This window comes from Acomys russatus, chromosome 17 (assembly GCF_903995435.1).
Source record: "Acomys russatus chromosome 17, mAcoRus1.1, whole genome shotgun sequence".
NCBI classification, from domain to species: Eukaryota; Metazoa; Chordata; class Mammalia; order Rodentia; family Muridae; genus Acomys; species Acomys russatus.
The window spans coordinates 43,407,495-43,425,456 of NC_067153.1; the positions used below are offsets into that span (position 1 = coordinate 43,407,495).

Below are 17,962 nucleotides of genomic sequence, written 5' to 3' on the forward strand. Positions count from 1 at the left end.
CATTTGATGAATATTTACTGAGCACCTACTATGAGCAAGGTAGCTTGCCAGCTCTATAGCAGGCTTCTTCCTTTCCATTTCAATTGAAATGCTTAACCAAGCAGGTGTGATAATACACGTCTTTAAACCCAGCACTTGAGCAGGTGGGACCCAAGTCTTAAGGTTGTAACAAGAAGTTAGAGAGTTCTAGGCATAGCCTTGGCTACATTATATAAGAAAGCCTGTTTCCAAAAAGGAGGAATAGAAAAGAGGAGGAGGAGGGGAGGAGGAGGGAGAGGAGGAGGGGAGGAGGAGGAAGAGGAGAAGGAGGAGGGGAGGAGGAGGAAGAAGAAGTAGAAAGAGTGATTATAATGAGAAGATTTTTTTTTTAAATAAATCCTCAAGCCTAGGGTGGTAGCACACGCCTTTAATCCCAGCACTCAGGAGGCAGAGGCAAGGGGATCTTTGAGTTCGAGGCCAGCCTGTTCTACAGAGCGAGTTCCAGAACAGCCAGGGCTACACAGAGAAACCCTGTCTCAAGGAGAAGAAAAAACTTTTTTAAAAAATTAATAGAACAAAACAAAGCTTCAGCAAAGTTCATCATGTAAAGGAGCAATGAGATGCCACCTCAGAAGGCAAGAATGAAGAATAAGTTAAAATTTTAGAACTTTGAATAGAATCAAGTAGAGAAAACTATCCAAAGATTAATGGAAGTGAGGCCCCAATTATTTCCCTCTTCACTTTGGGTCCAACCTCCAACCCCTAAAGGTGTTGCTTAGCCAGTTGAAATATGTCTCCTTTTTGTACAGAAGACAGAAGAACAAAGAGAAAGGAAGCCGCCTGTGCCGCCTTCGCAGGCTGCAGGTGGTGTGGGGGCAGGGCGGGTGAGAAGTAGGGAAGTTGAGGGAGGTGATGAGTCTTCAGAAAGCCTTGAGTCTAGCTTGCTTAAGAGAATGTGAAATCCCATGGGTCCAAGGGAAGACCCTTGCTCATGACTGTGGCAAACCTGGACTTCAAACCCCTAGCTCACCGCTGGCTAACACAGTGGGTTAGTGTGTGTCTCTAACAGAACGCCTGCTCAGAGAGTCTCCCACCCCCTTTCTTTCTTCTCTCAGGTCAAGATTTTTATCACAAGCTAAGAGTTATGGGATGGGCTGGATACACTTAGCAAGCGATTTCTCTGAGATTTTAACATTGTGATTGACCAGGGTGATTTTAACTTTTTCCCCAGTGGCCCTCTGTTTCTCGGGATGGAGGGAACAGCTTGTTAATGGTCCATATCCAGGATCAGAGATTTCCTTATGTGAATATGAGTGTTGGGGCCGGGAGGGAGGGTATTGTTAAAACTGAAACATAAAGAAGCAGGCATGTTTCGGTGAACCTCCTGCGTTTTGGTTCGACTCTAGCAGCAAGAAAACAAAACCACATAATCTACGGCTCACGCCCAGCTCTGTGCAGCCGGGTATCTGCTAGTTCCTGTGTGGTTTGCCTACAGACTGCAGACTGGCTGGGGGGAGCTTGAAGGGAGAGCAAGAGGCAGGGAGGAGGGAGCTGTATTGATGGATCTGGGGCTTGTACCCTGCTTCCGCGGGTGCTCAGAAGCCAGCCCAAGGCAAACCTGTAGGCTGAAGAGCGGCAATCTTGACATTTCAACGCATCTTCCCACCAGCAAACGAAGATTCTAATAACTCGTTGTCAAAGCCGAGATACACTCTCAACTTCTTCACCTCCAAAAGGTATGTCATGCAATGTGGGTGCACACCCTTTAGAGACCTTCAGCGCTTTTAAGATTCTGTTCCCTAGGAGCCAAATCTAATGAAATCGAGTCCCACTGGCTCGCTAAACTTTGCTGTCAATACTCTGTCCATCAGCCCAGGCCTCTTACCTACTTGGCTTATGTTACTGGATTATTGTGACTGGATTCAACTTCTGTCAAATGAACTAGAGAAAACTTGGTCCTTACTTGGCCCATAACAAAGAAAACAGCATGTCCACAAACCGGCTTGAGGGCAATCTCTGGAAAAGACTTTGGAGTCCCAGAGGTAAAAATCTCCCTTCAACAGTGAAGGTTCAGCCAGGCGATGGTGGTGCATGCCTTTAATCCCAGCACTTGGGAGGCAGAGGCAGGTGAACTGCAAAGCGAGTGCAGGACAGTCAAGAATACACAGAGAGACCCTGTCTCAAAAAAACAAAAACAAAAACAAAAAACAAAAAAACCAACCAACCAACAACAAACCAGTGAAGGTTCAGCATTTAATCCAAGTTGGGGAGTGGGAGGTGGCAGAGGACTGAGCATCAGTGACTGGAGCCTGGACTCCAAGGTCAGGAACCCTCTGGCTCACTCAATTTCTCCACCAGCACAAAATGCAGTTCTGGTGGTTCCTGCTCTCTTTATGAGGAACACTGGTTTGGAGTCCTTTAATAAGAGAAAACTTCACGTGGGAAGATATGAGGGGGGGTGTCGCCTTTTTTTGTCTCTTTATTAATAGTTATGTACCATTCTTAAGTCCATCTCCAATTTTCACTCTTGTCCCCATCTGCTCCAGAACATGAGGAAGGAATGCAAAGACCGGGTTTTCACTAACTTAAAAATGACTGCATCTACTTACCTCAAATGCAGCCTTATTAGTAAGACATATGTAGCCATTTCCGTATTATTAAAAGCTCACATCCAGAGGCAAATTAAAGGGGCTACTTGGGATCTAGAACACCACAGGGGTAAAGCAGTCATGAGCACACTTTGTAGGAGTGTGAGAAAATGGACAAGCTTTGCATGCGGGTACATTTGTCATAAACCTTTAGTTTTTTAGTAGGTCTGTTTCCTCCCCCCCCCCTTCATTTTTGATTTCTGAAAGAACATTTAGTTGAATTTGGTCTTCTTTAGTGACTTGACATGGCCTACAAAGCTTGACATTCATAGGATAATTTTACATAGGTCTTCTTTCAAAAAGCTAGTTTGTTTGGTTTGTTTCTAAGACATGATTTCTCTGTGTAACCCTGGCTGTCCTGGAACTCACTCTGTAGACCAGGCTGGCCTTGAACTCGTAGAGATCTGCCTGCAGTGTAGTACCTTTCAATGCCAAGTTTTAAACACTTCTGACTTACACCCTTTTTGAGACTCTTTTGTGTTTTGTGTTTCGGTTTTCTGTAAAAAGAGGCAGCCCACATCACTGGAGAAAACTACCTCCATTAAACTCAACTCAGAGAGTCTCCCACGTAGTGAGCTGTAATCTTATTCTCCCTAGATTGTAATAGCTTTCATCTTTTAAAAATGACTGCTGAAGCAGAGGGGAAGGAGGCGATCGATCTGGTCAATATGAAGAGCTGCTTTGGTTGCTAACAATAGCTTCCATGTCTTAGCCTCCAATTGTTTCAGACCTACCTCATAGGGACATGGCAAGAATAAAAGAGTTAACATGGACGCCATGCATCTTAGGGAAAGGCACTGAGAAAACTCATAATGGGAACATTATTGTTTGCCTATATCTTAATCACTTTTCCTCCCATCTCTTGCACAAAATACATCTCTCTTGCTGCCCCAGAGCCATCTCTTTTGGAACGATTGCCTTCTGGAAGAGCTGCCAATGATCCTGACTTCCACATGCTCATTGATTCCCAGAGAGTAACGCCTGCTGGTGTCGGCGGCTTAAAGAGCTCATGCCTGAACTTGAGCAAGCATGCCCCATTTTCCTGGCTCTAGAAAAGTCTATAATTGTCCACAAACATGTCATTAAGTGTGATTCCATCAGGGTTCCTTAGCTAAGTAACAGTTGCTGCTGGGTCTATCCAAGGGACAGACTCTTCGGGCTCCAATGAAGCAAGCTCAAGGGGACAGCCAGGTGGCCCTGTGAGTAAAGATGCTTGCCACCAAATCTAATGGCCTGATTCAATCCCTGGGACTCACATGGTAAAAGAAGAGAAGCCATTCTTACAAGTTGTTCTCTAACTCTACATTTATGCTGTAGCATGTGGGGCACATGTAAATAATAAAGACTATAAGATAATAATTAATATTTTAAAAGCGCAAGAGTGGTCACTTAGCATAGTTATTTGAATCAAAGAGTAGAGTAGGTTAGGCCCATTTTGTATAACTGAAATCTTTGCATATCTCCATATGCAAAGGAGCACCTCAATCTAGTGTGTCTCTGCTTTTTTTCCCCTTTGTTATTACATTGTTGTAGTTTGAGACTTTTCAGGAAATCACAGCTTCAACAAACATTTCACTAACATTTATTGAGCAATTGCTTTGTGCCAAAACTTGTTCCACACCCTGCACTACGGTGCCAAGGACTCTAACAAAGCTCACATTGGGTTTCAATAGACTTGAGCCAAGAAGAATTCAGTAAATACTGTTTAAAAGTGGTTTTCTTTCTAAGTATATAAGCATAGCCCAAAGTTTTAGAGAAGTTAATGAAACTACGGCAGCATACACAATGATAGAAACCTTCTATGTTCGCCATAGATGTTAAGTGCGTGTCTTATGAAGAAAGGGAACTTATATACAGACTTAAGCAGGCTGTGGTGGCACATGCCTGGAGCCCCAACACTTGGGAAGCAGAGGCAGATGGACTGCTGCAAGTTCAAGGCCACCAGGCCAGATTCACAGTAAGAGTCTATCGAGAATATTCAAGCTTAATGACAAGTTGAAATGCTAAATGCTCCCCACTTAGGTTTACTGACATAACCTTCTTCACACTTGCTCCGTCTGCTGTATTTCTCTCTGAATTTCTTGTAAGTTGTAGGTGAATGACAGTTTGCTCCCGAATAATTCAGTTCACACCCCAAGCACAAGAACATTCTCTTATGTAATCCTGAGGCCATCATTGTGTCTACGAAGGTAGGAGTCCTTAATATCTACTACTTAGTAGCTAGTCTATATTAACCTCCCCCATCTTGTCCCCAACTGTCACCTATACCTTTACTTCAAAAAACAAAAAACAAAACAAAACAAACAAACAAAAAAAACCCCAGGATCTAGTTTTTATATCTCTCTATTTAACACTGGAATTGTTTTTCCCAAGTCAGGCCAGTGATCTTATGGAAATGCCCTGCATTCTGAATCGGCTCTTACCTCGTGGCTACTCAGTCACCCTGCTCTTGCTTGTCACATAAACTCCATATTAGGACTGAAAGCATATTTACTTATTTACTCTGTGTGGATGTAACTTATAGGGGTTGGTTCTCGTCTACCACGTGGAATTCGGGAATCAGACTCAGGTTGTTGGGCTCGGCAGCCAGCATCTTCACCCGCTCTCGCCGGCTCACACTGAGATGCTCAGTGAACACCATCCATACGGTGCCATGGGGTGCTCCATATTGCATCAAATCAGGAGGCACATCATTCTGGATTGTTCCACCATTCATGATGCCAAGTTTGGTCCTGGCTCTAGGCATTGATTTTGCTCTGGGGATCTCTCTCTCTCTCTCTCTCTCTCTCTCTCTCTCTCTCTCTCTCTCTCTCTCTCTCTCTCATTAGAAAGGTACTTGTTTCCCTGTTACAATTAGCAAGTAATTGGAGGGGGTGACACTTTGGCACCGTGCTAACATCCTATTTCCAACTGCTTCTATTTGATGATTTTAGATGCTAGCTTTGCCTTAATCAATATTCCATCGGCGCTCATATCTATTTTTAATATATTTTGAAGATACATAAGCTGTGCTCAGTCACCAGTGACAGCAGCTGTATTTATCTAGCGAGTGCATAAGTTCACACGCAGTAATAATAATAAGCTGTACTGGCTGCGTACTTGCTGTGGAGTCAAACAGCCTAAATCTGGGCCCAGCCTACCATTTTCTGAGTGAGCTGAGCAAAGCTCAGTCTCTCTGCTTTTGTTTCTTGAGCCACAAAGGGAGAGTAATAAGGATGTTAGTGGGGTTGTCTGAGGATCAAATAATTTATACTCGTATCCAAAACAGTGTGTTGTTGGTGCGGTTGCTGTTATTGCCTTGTGGCCAATCTGTTGCTCTACCTCTCATATTGCTTGTAAACTCCACTTCAAGACCTCCGGTGCCAATCTAACGCTTCGCAGGTATTAAATTGTTCGCTTCCCCTAACGTAGCCAAGAAAGCGCTAGCGATATAGCTCCTTCACATAAAGTAAAGTGCAAAGAGGTCAAAATACCTCACACAAGGTAACTCACAGTAGAGCCAGGGGTTTGATACCAAGCAGATTCCAGAACATTCTCTGTGAAGGCTGGCGTGTGGAAGGAGGAACGATAGCACAGAATTGAATGGAAATGAGCAAAAGGGGCTGCATATACCAGGGTTGACGTTGAAAACCTAGCATGGCTACCCAAACACATTGCAAGTTTTGGTCTTTTGACTGAGAATGGCATTCTGTGGGGCATAGGTTTACTTACTGCATTCACATCACTTAGGACCGTCTTTGAGAAACGAAAGGACGCGCAAGAGTTGGGAGTGAGAAAGGGAGAGCTAGAAGGCAGGGGCAGGAAATGAAAAAGACTGATACAAGAAAGGAGTTATGAGACCTCAAAGCCTCGGGGCAGAACATGATATTTTGATAGAGGTGGGGGGGGGGGCGATGGGGGATCCTCCTCATCTTTCACATTTCTGTACTGTAAAGAATTTTACCACTAAAACACTGGTGTTTTTGTCCAATTCATAAAGGTCACCCTGGGTTTCCTTGTAACCCAATGGATGATGGATGTCTGCTGTGGGTAGCAATGCCCCCGGCTGGTTATCTCAAGCACTCAGACCTGGCCCAAATCTCTCGGAAACATACAGTTTTATCCAGCAGAAGCCTCCCCAGCCAGGGATTGCTCTGAGCCCTCATTAGCATTGCCAGCGGGTTCCAGGACTGTGCCTATCTGCTCCTTAAACTGCCATTACGGAAGGCTCTCCAGTGTAATTTTCTAAAGAGAACCAAAAAATAAGTGAGTCAAAGGAACCTAGCATTATTAACACTTTTACACATTCCTAGGACCGTCACTGCCCCGTTGCTTCTGCCTTGTCATGTTTTTTGGTGAAAAAGCAGCCTAATTGATCAATTGGTCACAAAGAATACTTTTTCATTTGTTGTTGTTTTTTCCTCTCCACCTCTCTGCCTTCTAGAAGCACGGTTTCAATGTGTCCGCCTACAAATGGCTTGTGATTTGAGTCTTTTGTCTAGTGATTTTATGGGAAAATATTAGACACGAACTGCTCAGAACTCTGCGGGAACTTAGTCAACAGCAAGTAGATAGTTCTCCTGTTTAATATAAATTTCAAGAAGAACCTAAATAACTAAGAAATAGTAACAGGGGAGAAAACGAATAGGAAAAAATGGTTGATTTGTACTTTGAGGTTTCTGCTCTGTTTTATAAGTTGGGAGTTTTGGTTCTTTTTGAAGGAGCAGAGTGTGACGTCGGGGTGAGGAAGATGGCTTGCTGGGTAAAGCGCTGGCTCCTGAAGCCCGAAGCCCTGAGTCTGGGTTCCCAGCATGCCTGCGTGGTTTGCCAGTACATGCATGTATTCCCAGAGCTGGGAAGACCCCCGAGTCTGGGTTCCCAGCATGCCTGCGCGGTTTGCCAGTGCACACATGTAATCCCAGAGCTGCGAAGACCCCTGGGACTTGCTGACCACTCAGTCGACCTAACAGAATCAAACTTCAGGTTCAGTGAGAGACCCTGTCTCAGTAAATAAGATAAATAGGATAAAAAGTAATTGATAAAGGTACCTGAGTTGACGTCAGGAGCACATATGTTTGTACACACACAAACACACATGCACGCGCGCGCACATAGCTGAAAATCCTCTCTTCCCCTATTCATAGCAATGTGTATATTATTGAATCAGAAAGTGGTTGAAGCGAGCAAAGCCCGATCATATACTGAGTCTAGGAAAATTTAACAAACCCGACACCTTATATATCAACTTTTTAATTGCCCATAAATAACAACTCAAAGTTCTTAGTGGTGGGAGAGGAGGAGGAGTGGAGTGTGACACCAGGAGGAAGCCCATGCTTGCACTCAGCCTCCCATGCCTCACACATATTGTGTGTGTGTGTGTGTGTGTGTGTGTGTGTGTGTCCACCCATACAAGCCCAACAGGAAAAAATTTTCTAGATTTATTTTACTCTGAGCCCAACAGGATTTTTAAAACGGGTCTTCACACACACACACACACACACACACACTATCTCATTCGATCTGGGTAAGGTCTTACCTCTATTTTGCAGAAAGGAAAAAGCAAAGTTTAAGCTCCTCAGGGTACACCTGCAGGACACACACCCCTCCTCCACGCAGTTCTGAGCTTGCCATTCTCCCATCATGGGAGCCCTCCTTGCCTGGTGTCTGCAGACCTGGGTTCTGGCTGTACCTAACAGAACTAGTTATGTGACCTTGAGCAGGTCACAACTCCCCTGGGCCTCTGTTTCCTCTAGTCAAGTGAGAGGTCGGAGCACATGTCCTCTGACACCCTCTAATTCTCTGTTGAGAATTAAGTATCCCTCTGGGAACAGATGGTAAATGACTCTTTTTGCCCTATGTGGCAAGACCCCTCACCCTTCCCTGTAAGTCATGAGGGCTGGCATCTCTCTCCATCTTGATAGATTCCTTTGCAAGATCCAAATCTTATTAGGAACAATAAATATCAGTAGTGCCTTTGCAGGCCACTGTGTGTCATTCTGCCTGGCACCTCATTTGCCGCAGGGCTATTTGATAGCAATTATCTTCTGACCTTTGCTCTGTAGCACACTATTTTCTTATCCCTCATGGGCAGTTCAGAGTGCAACATGGACATAAGCAATGCTGATGGGCTGATTCAGGGCTGAGAGGCCCTGTCTCTGTAAAGAGGTTGTTCTTCTGGAAGGACGCAATGCGGTCCACATGCTTTCTCATTAAAAGTTATATCTTTGGGACTAAGGAAATGCCTCAAGTTAGTCACGTACTCACCATAGGAGCCTAAGGACCTGAGTTCTAGGACCTACAGAAAAGGTTAAGTGTAGGCGTGCATGTCTATAATCCTGTTTCTGGGAATGGAGAAAGAAAATAATCTGGAGAGCTTACTGACTAGCTGGTTTCCTGAGTCAAGGAGTTCAATGAGAGATCCTGCCTCAAAAAAATAAAGTGAAGAGCAACTGAGGAAGACTCTGACATTGACCTCTGAGCTACACACACACACACACAGGCACATACCTGGTCATGTGCATGCCCACCCACTCCCTACAGCCTTTAATAGCTCTGAAATGGCCTTGGCCATTGGAAAATCAGGAGCTCTTATCTCAAAAGCCCTGAGACCAAGGAAGGACATAGGAATCCCTTCCCCAAGGGCCATTGGCAAAGCCAGGCTGGCTAGCCACGCAAGTGACCACCAGTGTTGCTGGTTTGCCACCGATGGTGGGAAGCCGAGGTTGTGTTTCTCATCATCCTGCTTTTTAAACTTTCTAAATTGACTTTGGGTCATGAGGCCACATCGACATCTTCCAAGGGTGTGTATACTCTGCACCGTGCCAGGTCCCTGGGCTACTGGAGGTAACACTAACCCTACAAAGAGAGTGACGGCACATGAATGAAGCACCTGGAGGTTGTGTTCTGTTCTTGGCTTCTCTGATGGCTCAGGATGCCCCTTCCCACCCCCCACCCCCACACACATACACACTGCTCTGTCCTTGAACAAAGGGACACTGTTCCTCAGCCCAGATCATGCAGGAGACTCTGGAATGTCCGTGCGTGACAAACCCAAAACCATTTGCTTCTCTTTTTCTAGGCTGTAAAACCTGTACCATCTCACTGGGAAATGCCTTACACAGCCCTTTCTTATTTAAACAAGCTCATTTCTGTGGCATTCTGATTCCTTAGATCAATATTTATAAACAGACCACAGTACATTTTATGAACCGAGGGCCCCGTACAGCATTGTAACACGCAGTACCCCCACAAATATCCAAGTAAATAAAGGGCAACTGTGAAGTGAAGGGGCCCCCTAGCTAGAGAGACATCCCCTGGTGCCTGGACGAAGGGAAAGACAGCTTTTCGGTGGGTTTTCTACAGCATGGATGAGCAGCGCCCACACGGAAATAGAGATGTAAGGGAGTCAGATGCGCACAGCCAGCTTTGTCAGCTCACATTATATCATAAACCAAAGGGCTGATTCCCTTATTAGCATCAAGAGAGTAGCCGCAATGCTTTGTCATGTAGATGTTAGAAAGGATTACCTGTCCGGATACTTTAATTCATCTTTTGGCTGCTGTCTGCAGAAATTCCCTCAGCCTCTTGTTGATCATGACCCGGATGAACCGAGAACATTTAGGAAGATAGAAATCAAAACCATAACAAAGTCCTCTTCACCGGGGAATGGATAATCTCGGGAAAGGTAGGAGAAGTGGAAGAAAATGCTATAGTAGTGGGAAACCGTGACATGGAGACCACAGAGAAAATGGCTGGCGGTAGGGATTGTTAGGAAAGGCTTCTTGGAGGAGCCATACCTGAGGGCAGAAGGAGGCACTGATGCATCCAGGCCGTGTGTGTGTGTGTGTGTGTGTGTGTGTGTGTGTGTGTGTATGTGTGTGTGTGTGTGTGTGTGTGTGTGTATCACAGGTCGACACTATGTCTTCTTTAATTGGTCTCTACATTGTTTTTACTTTATTAATTATTTATATGGGTGTGTATCTCTCTGTGTGTGCACACGTGTGTGGTGCCCACAGAAACCAGAAGAGGGCATTAGGTTCCCTGGAGCTGAAGTTATAGGCAGCTATGAACCACACAGTATGAGTGCTGGGAACAGAACCCCATCTTCTGTGAGAGCAGCAGAGCACCCTTAAACCCCTGAGCCAGCTCTCTGTTCCTTTACCTTAGCCTGAGAAATAAGATCCCTCACTGAACTGGAGCTGAGTGGTGAGCAGACTGGTGGTCCAGCTAGCACTCAGCATCCACCTGGCTCCGCTCCCCTCAGGGCTGGGATCACAGCCTCCATGCCTGGCTTTCGAGAGGATGTTAGGGGATCTGAACTCGGGTCCTCATGCTTGAGAGACAAGCACTTTCCCGACTGAGCCGTTTCCCTTGACCCATCCTGAACTTCTTACATGACATCAAGGAAATCGTGAGAGAAATGGAGTATAATTTGCTGAAAATGTCTATTTCACAAGCAAAATATGAGCAGGCCCTCATGAGGTATTTCACATTAGGGATCCGAAATTAAGTTTCTGTGGCTGGAGCTCTTTCTCAGAGGAGCCTCTCTCTTCCTCCATGTCACCATGTCCCTTGGAGTCTTCTTTCAAAAAACGGAAGTATTGGTTGGCTTAACTCCTTGTGCTGCAGTTTTGGATGCCACCATCGTCTGAAGTGGCCTTATCTAGAAGGAGTCCAACTTCGAACTCTTCTTCAGCCAGGGTGTCCAACATGGAACAGAGCTCTGACAGTGCAAATACCACAGGGTAACTATTCCCCAGACCTTCTCCCTCTGCTTCTGTTAATACGGCCCATGACTGCATTAGCCTCACACTGCTGACTCATACCTGAACTGGTCAGCTAGAACCACAGAGTTCTCATGTGCTGTGTTCTCTCTCTCTCTCTCTCTCTCTCTCTCTCTCTCTCTCTCTCTCTCTCTCTCTCTCTCTCTCTCTCTCTCTCTCTCACCCTCTGTGTGTTTGTGGTGTGTGTCTGTGTGAGACAGAGGCAGAGACAGAGGGGAGGAACACTAGACAGAGGTTTAGTAATGACGTTTATCCTTATTACATCTGGTCATAGTGATAGCAATCTGTCAGAATATTCCAGAACAGACCAGGCAGATTAGCTCTCCCTCCCTCAGGGGAGGTGCTAGTGTAGCAGCAGGGGCAATCTCAAAGGCTTTGGAGCTGTGTTCCCTTTCCTATTTGCAAGTTGCCCCAGCCGGGGAAGTCTGTATCTTTAGACATGCTAGGACCTCACTGTAAAACAGTAACAGATGGGCGTGGCCATTTTCTTTCCCAGGTTAAGCAAAGACTTAGGTGTCTACAAAACCCAATGTCAGTGTTAGCATGAGCAGTATTATATGAGAGAAGAAAACATTTTGTATCAGGCTCTGGGCAGCTTTCAGAAGATCTGATTACACTTATCACGATGCGTTACAGCGAGTGGGCATTCACTTGTGCAACTGCCTTAACGATATGACTGGGTTATCTGACTCGGTGTTGTAACAGCACTGTATGGGGTTAATATGATTTTTTTTTTTTTTTAGTAAAATTGTTTGCCATTTGGGTAAATGCCATAAGGCCTTTCTTCTTTGTAAGATCGATTCAAGTTGACACCTGAGTGGTATAAAGAGCATGTGAATTAGGAATGGTTGTTGTGTAACCTGGGCCAGAAACACGAGCTCGCCACGCTTTCATCTCCATGATGAGTTTCTTTGTCATGTTCCTGGAGACTCTCCAACATGACTGAGGATTCTAGGTTCATAAGAAAATGGGCATCAGTTGGGAGGTAGAGGCGTGCGTGGTCCAGATAGCAAATTCGAGTATAACCTGAGCTACATAGTAAGATCTGTATTAGAAAGAAAGAAAGGAAGGAAGGAAGGAAGGAAGAAAGAAGAGATTTATATTGGATTGATGTGAAAAGAGAACAGCAATCTCTCTATTTCTGCACACGCACACGCACACGCACACACACACAGGAGTGTACAGGTGCGTGCAGGTGTGCACTTGCGGAGGCCAGAGGTTGATGTCGGGTGTGCTTCTGAATTGTCCTCCACCACTTATGTTGAGACAGTCTCTCACTGAATCTGCAGCTTATTGCTTTGGCTAGACTGGCTGGCCAGCAAGCCCTGGAGTCCTTCCGCTGGGATTTCCGTCTCTCATGCTGGGATTTCAGGTTCAGACCATTTACGTGGGCTTTGAGAGACTCAGCTCAGATCCTCATTCATGTGCAGCAAGTGCCTTACGGGCTGAGCCATCTCTCCAGCCAAGAGCTGTAATACTTCAAGAAAGAAAACATTCAAACTTGGGCTAGAGAGATGGCTCGGCAGCCAAGAGACTGGTTGCTCTTCTAGAGGACCCAGGCTCAATTCCCAGCACCTACATCGTGGCTCACAACTGCCTGGTACTCCAGTTTCAGGGGACCTCATTGCCTTCTTCTGGTTCTGTGGGCACCAGGCATACACATGATATACAAACATACACGCAAACAAAACACTCACAGGCATTATGTATTATATATAATATGTACATTATATATAATATATGTGTGTAAAATCTAATCTTTTGGGCTAGGATGTGGTTTAGTAACAGAGCACTCTCCCCTGGCATACCCAAAGCCCTAGGATTTCATCCCATGTACTGAGGGGAGAAAAGAGACCACACCCCCCCCAAACCACACTACAGAAAAATGATAAAAACTTTAAGTCAAATGGCTCTCTGCACTCCTTCTGTCACCCCATCCTAACACCGCTGTCTTCTGTGAGTAGTGTGCACAAATGACAAACAACTTGAGCTTTGGGTGTCTGTCAGACTCCTGGAAACCTTTGAAAGTCTGAGGAAACTAGAGATTTGAAAATCATCATTTTAGGCTGAAAGGGAGAGCTCATGGATAAGTTACAACATACCATCTCAAGCTAATGCAAGTGTCTGTTTCAAAATAGCCCATGTGCAGTTTGCTCCATTGCAGGAAGGTGCAGGGAATGTCTCCTACTTCTCTAACCTGTTATTCTAGTGCAGGCTTATTCTTGTGACCTTAGGACTATCGAGTGCAATGCTCTCCCCATTCGCTCTCAGGAGAGACCGGGACCTGAAGCCTCTGTGCTTAGTGCAGCAACATGTTCCAGGGTCAATATCATCAGCTGCCTGTGAGCCTGAGAGAAAAGATCTGAAGTCAGTTCCCTCCAATAAGCCAGAAATAAATAAATGAATAAAAAGAGAGGTTCTTGGTCTCTTTCCCAAACCTCCCGAATCTGATTTTTGAATTTCCAAAAGATTTTCCTGGTGACTGTCGTGCACAGTGACATCTGGGAAGGCCTGATATAGGGTGAAGTGATCTCACTGGGTTTGCCCAAGCTCTATCCTAACACTGTTTACCCCCTCTGGCATTTTTGAGAGTACAAAGAGTCATTAGTTACGACCTTACCAGATTTAAATGTGCCCAGTTTACACAGCCTTTTCTCACGGCTTATAGCACTGGCTTTAAAATACCCTTGCCTTGCTAGGTCTCTGCAGATCATGTGCTTGCCACCACCCATCCTTAGAAGGGGTGCTTGGCAGTGCCAGAAGATAACCTCTGGTTGTTATCATTTGGACATGGGATGCTGCTCAGTGGGTGGAAGCTGCACTTCACAAAATGGTCCCCACAGTCGCTGGCTTAGATGTCAGTGGCAACAAAGTTGAGAAAGCCTTCTGTAGGGTTATATGGTTTCTAGGGGACTCATGGGTTTGTGCTATAGGAAAATAGAACTGTGCATATGGCCGGGGGGGGCTATATAAAATAAACTGACAGTGGCCAGTGTAATGTTGGGGACCTGGAGAGAGGACAGGGAGTAGAGAATCCTACTGCAAGTCAGGTCTGTACACAGGGACCAAATGCCAGGTGAGTGCCACAGGAGGCTGGGAGTGGGGTGGGCTGAAGAGATGGGAAAGGAGCAGGCAGTAGAGTGAATACTTTCTTATGATCCCAACATCGTGTAAGGCCTGGGAAACAAGAAAGTGTGCTGAGCATTAGCAGGGAGCGCCAGGAGGGATTTCAGGTAAATCCAGTAAGAAGAGGCTTAAGGAGGAAGCCGACTCCACTGGCAAAACTGGGCCGGCCACGCCAGCCTCAGAGGGTGACCCGTGGCAGGGTCAGCTAAGCGCTCAGCTCCAGTGAGCTTCTTAATCACTCTTCACCAAGGAGAGGCTTCTGCTGAGTCCACAGCAAGAAGGGGCGGAGTGCTCGGAGCTATGGGGAAAGGCAGCCAAGAAGCAAGCCGAGTCCTGACCCTGGCTACTGCAGAACCACAGGATGAGAGCCTGGAGAGAGCTGGAGAGGTGCCTCCAGGCTGCTTCCCCTCCAATAGAGGAGCTGAGACACTTCAGAAAGATTATCTCCCCTTCAGCTTTAAACTTGACAATGAAAGATTTCCCAAGGACCCGTGGGTTCCTTAGAATCCATCCAAGTCACCATGGTGTCCTCCGTTCCTGAGCCCCATGTTCCCCTCACCCTCACCTGAGCAGCTCTCCTTCACCCTTCCCAGCACACCCCCACAGTGACCCACCCAGGCAACCCTTTGTCAAGTTGCAGAATCACAGTTCCATTAGCTTGCCACCCCAAGCATCTCTCAACAACCCTTGCACCCCGCCGTGACCCTCTGGACCCCCTCTAAGTCTTGCCTGCTCGCAAGTGTTACCACCAAAACATATTTATTAACTATATCCTGTGTACAGAGTGCCCTTTTGGCCGTGGAGAGTGAAGGGAGACTGGAAAAGAGCATCTGCAGCTTTGTTGCTTTTTATTCCGTCTTCCTCTAGGGAGTTGTGGATCGTGGCTGAGTTTATAGTCTAGCCTGTACAATCATCCTTAGGCAACATCTCGATTGTCCCGCAAATGTTTTCCTTGTGACCCTCATCTCGGGACAGAAGAGCTTGCTGTCATCGATGTGATGTGAATTTCACTGTAAATAAACCTGAGATCAATGGCTTTGCTCAGGCGCTAAAGACAACACTCCACTGCCATGTGGGTTTTGATTCAAATGAGCTGCAGAGGGATTTGTTCAGCTCAACTCACTCTACGCAACTGGATTAATCTCATTTCACATCGTGTCTCTAAGTAGGGGAGTAAACTGATTTTCGGCAGGCTAAATGGTATGTGGATGCTGCCAACATCCATCAGATTTATCCTGGCTATATTGCAACAATAACAGCGTCCTGATTGTTTTCCCTTCCACAAAGCAGTTGCCAAAGTGCCCCACTTTAGCATGGGATTTTTTTTGTTTTTTTTTTAATGATAGATGGAATGTTCTGGAATGAGGCAGAAAGCAGATACATCAAGCAGACAAGCGCACCTCTCTGGGCAAACCCTGACGTCCAGCTCTTGGTCCTCTAACATAATTTTTAAAATTTGTTCTTCTTTAGAGTTGAGCGTGGCAGTGCACACCCATAATCTCAGCACTCGGGAAGTACAGGCAAGGAGGATCAGGAGTTCAAGGCCACCCTGAGCTACCAAGTTCATGGCCAACCTGGTTACATGTGACCTTGTCTCAAAGCCAAAAAGTTATCAAGATCTCTCTCTCTCTCTCTCTCTCTCTCTCTCTCTCTCTCTCTCTCTCTCTCTCTCTCTCTCTCTCTCTCTCTCTGTGTGTGTGTGTGTGTGTGTGTGTGTGTGTGTGTGTGTGTGTCTCCTTCTCTCCCCCCTATGTTTCTGAAATTTTTTAATTGTTATAATTCAAGCTACACGCTAGCCCTACTGGTAGCTGAGGCGACTGCCTACTCTGCACCTGCACCACACTGAGGAGCTGACTTCTGCCTGGCTCAGGGTCTCCCATCTGCTGTGCATTTGTCCCTTTCCACACCAGTCAGTTCCCAAAACTACCATCTCGGCCTCTAGGGACTCCTGGTGTGTGCGTGTGTGTGTGTGTGTGTGTGTGTGTGTGTGTGTATTGGGCCCTCTCCTTCTTTTCTCCTGAATTGCTGGCTTTAGCTATCCCATGCTTCTAGTGTGTCATGGCTTCTGTGGAATGTACTGCTATCCCAAGTGGGTAGGTTTTCTAGCCAGCAGTCGCCGTCAAAAGGAAGCGCTTTTGGGATGGCGCGGGGCTGTTATATAGAGCAAATGTAATAATGGGTATAAAAAAGCAATCTGTAAACTGCAACATGCTCTCCAAAAGAAATTATGACTGTATTATATGACTTTAGAGGTTAGAAGGCAACTGGATGATATATAAAAATTCAGCAAGGCTCCCTCCATAGCCCAGTTGAAATAGAAAATTACAGAATGTGGAACATTAACCCTTCCATCCATAAGCTGCGGGCTCCTCACCAGGTTTTAACAGTGAAAGCACACCCATGGAGTTGAGGACACACAAACAGTTCCGAGGAATTCATCTGCTCCAACTCCGGGACAAAGGGCCTCTGCTCTTGCTTGAACTCACAGGACCCTCACAATACCTTCCAAAATCCTAGGCAGCCTTCAAGGGCTAGCCTCAAACCCATACCCTCTTCCCACCCGCCTCCAAGATAGAAGGATTCTGTTCGTCCAGCTGGTCTTGTCAATCTCAGGTCACAGTCAGGCATATATGTACCACTTTGGAATCAACTGTGAACTGCTGGTGGGCACAGACTCCTGTGCATGTGCTGCAGCCCTTAACCCCAGCACTGCTATACTGCCCCAGCGGAGGTAAATGGAGAAAACAGCTCAAATCAATGAAAGGAGAAAACTGTATTGACCAAAAGAGTCCTGCAGAAGGGCTTGTCCCTAAGGGTTGGTACTAGATTTGGAAGCCTGTACACTTCTGAAACAAACAGGGTCTATTAAACAGACCTAAAGCAGCACGTGAAAATCCTATGACTAGTGAAGCACAAAACAAAACAAAAAAGAGCCAAATTATATTTGAGTATTATGCATGGGTAGTTCATGCCTCTAACCCCAGCACTCGGGAGGCAGAGGCAGGCCAAATTCTATTAGTTTAAGGTCAGCCTGGTCTACATAACCAGTTCTAGCCAGGGCTATGTAATGAGACCATGTCTCAAAAAAGTACATATTTATCCCAACATCCCAGCACTAGGGAGGGCAAGGGAAAAAAGGTCAAGGACAGCCCAGGCTACACAGCAAGAAAAAGCAAGCTAGGTGTGGTGGCACGCACACCTGCAATCCTAGCGTTTGAGAGGCAGACACATAACGATCTTGGAATTCTTGGCCAACCTGGGCTGCTTAGTAATTTCCAAGCCAGCCTGGCCTATATAGCAAGACTCTGTCTCAAAAAAAAAAAAAAAAAAAAAAAAACCATAAATATTATGAACATAAAAATTATTCTCTGTATTTATCTGTATGTTTTCTATTTTTAGACTGAGCATAATAAGACCACATCAGGGGGCCGAGGGAGATGGCTCAGT

At 45.8% G+C, this 17,962-nt stretch overlaps 1 protein-coding gene across 1 annotated transcript in view; it reads left to right on the plus strand.

The window, feature by feature from the left end:
- The first annotated feature begins 1,404 nt into the window (after positions 1-1,404).
- The window catches only part of Grap2 (GRB2 related adaptor protein 2), a 71,153-nt gene continuing 54,595 nt past the window's right edge, over positions 1,405-17,962 (plus strand). Inside the window, exon 1 of the mRNA XM_051160029.1 lies at positions 1,405-1,715. The gene's annotated coding sequence lies outside the window, so the exon portion shown is untranslated. The remainder of the gene's footprint in view (positions 1,716-17,962) is intronic.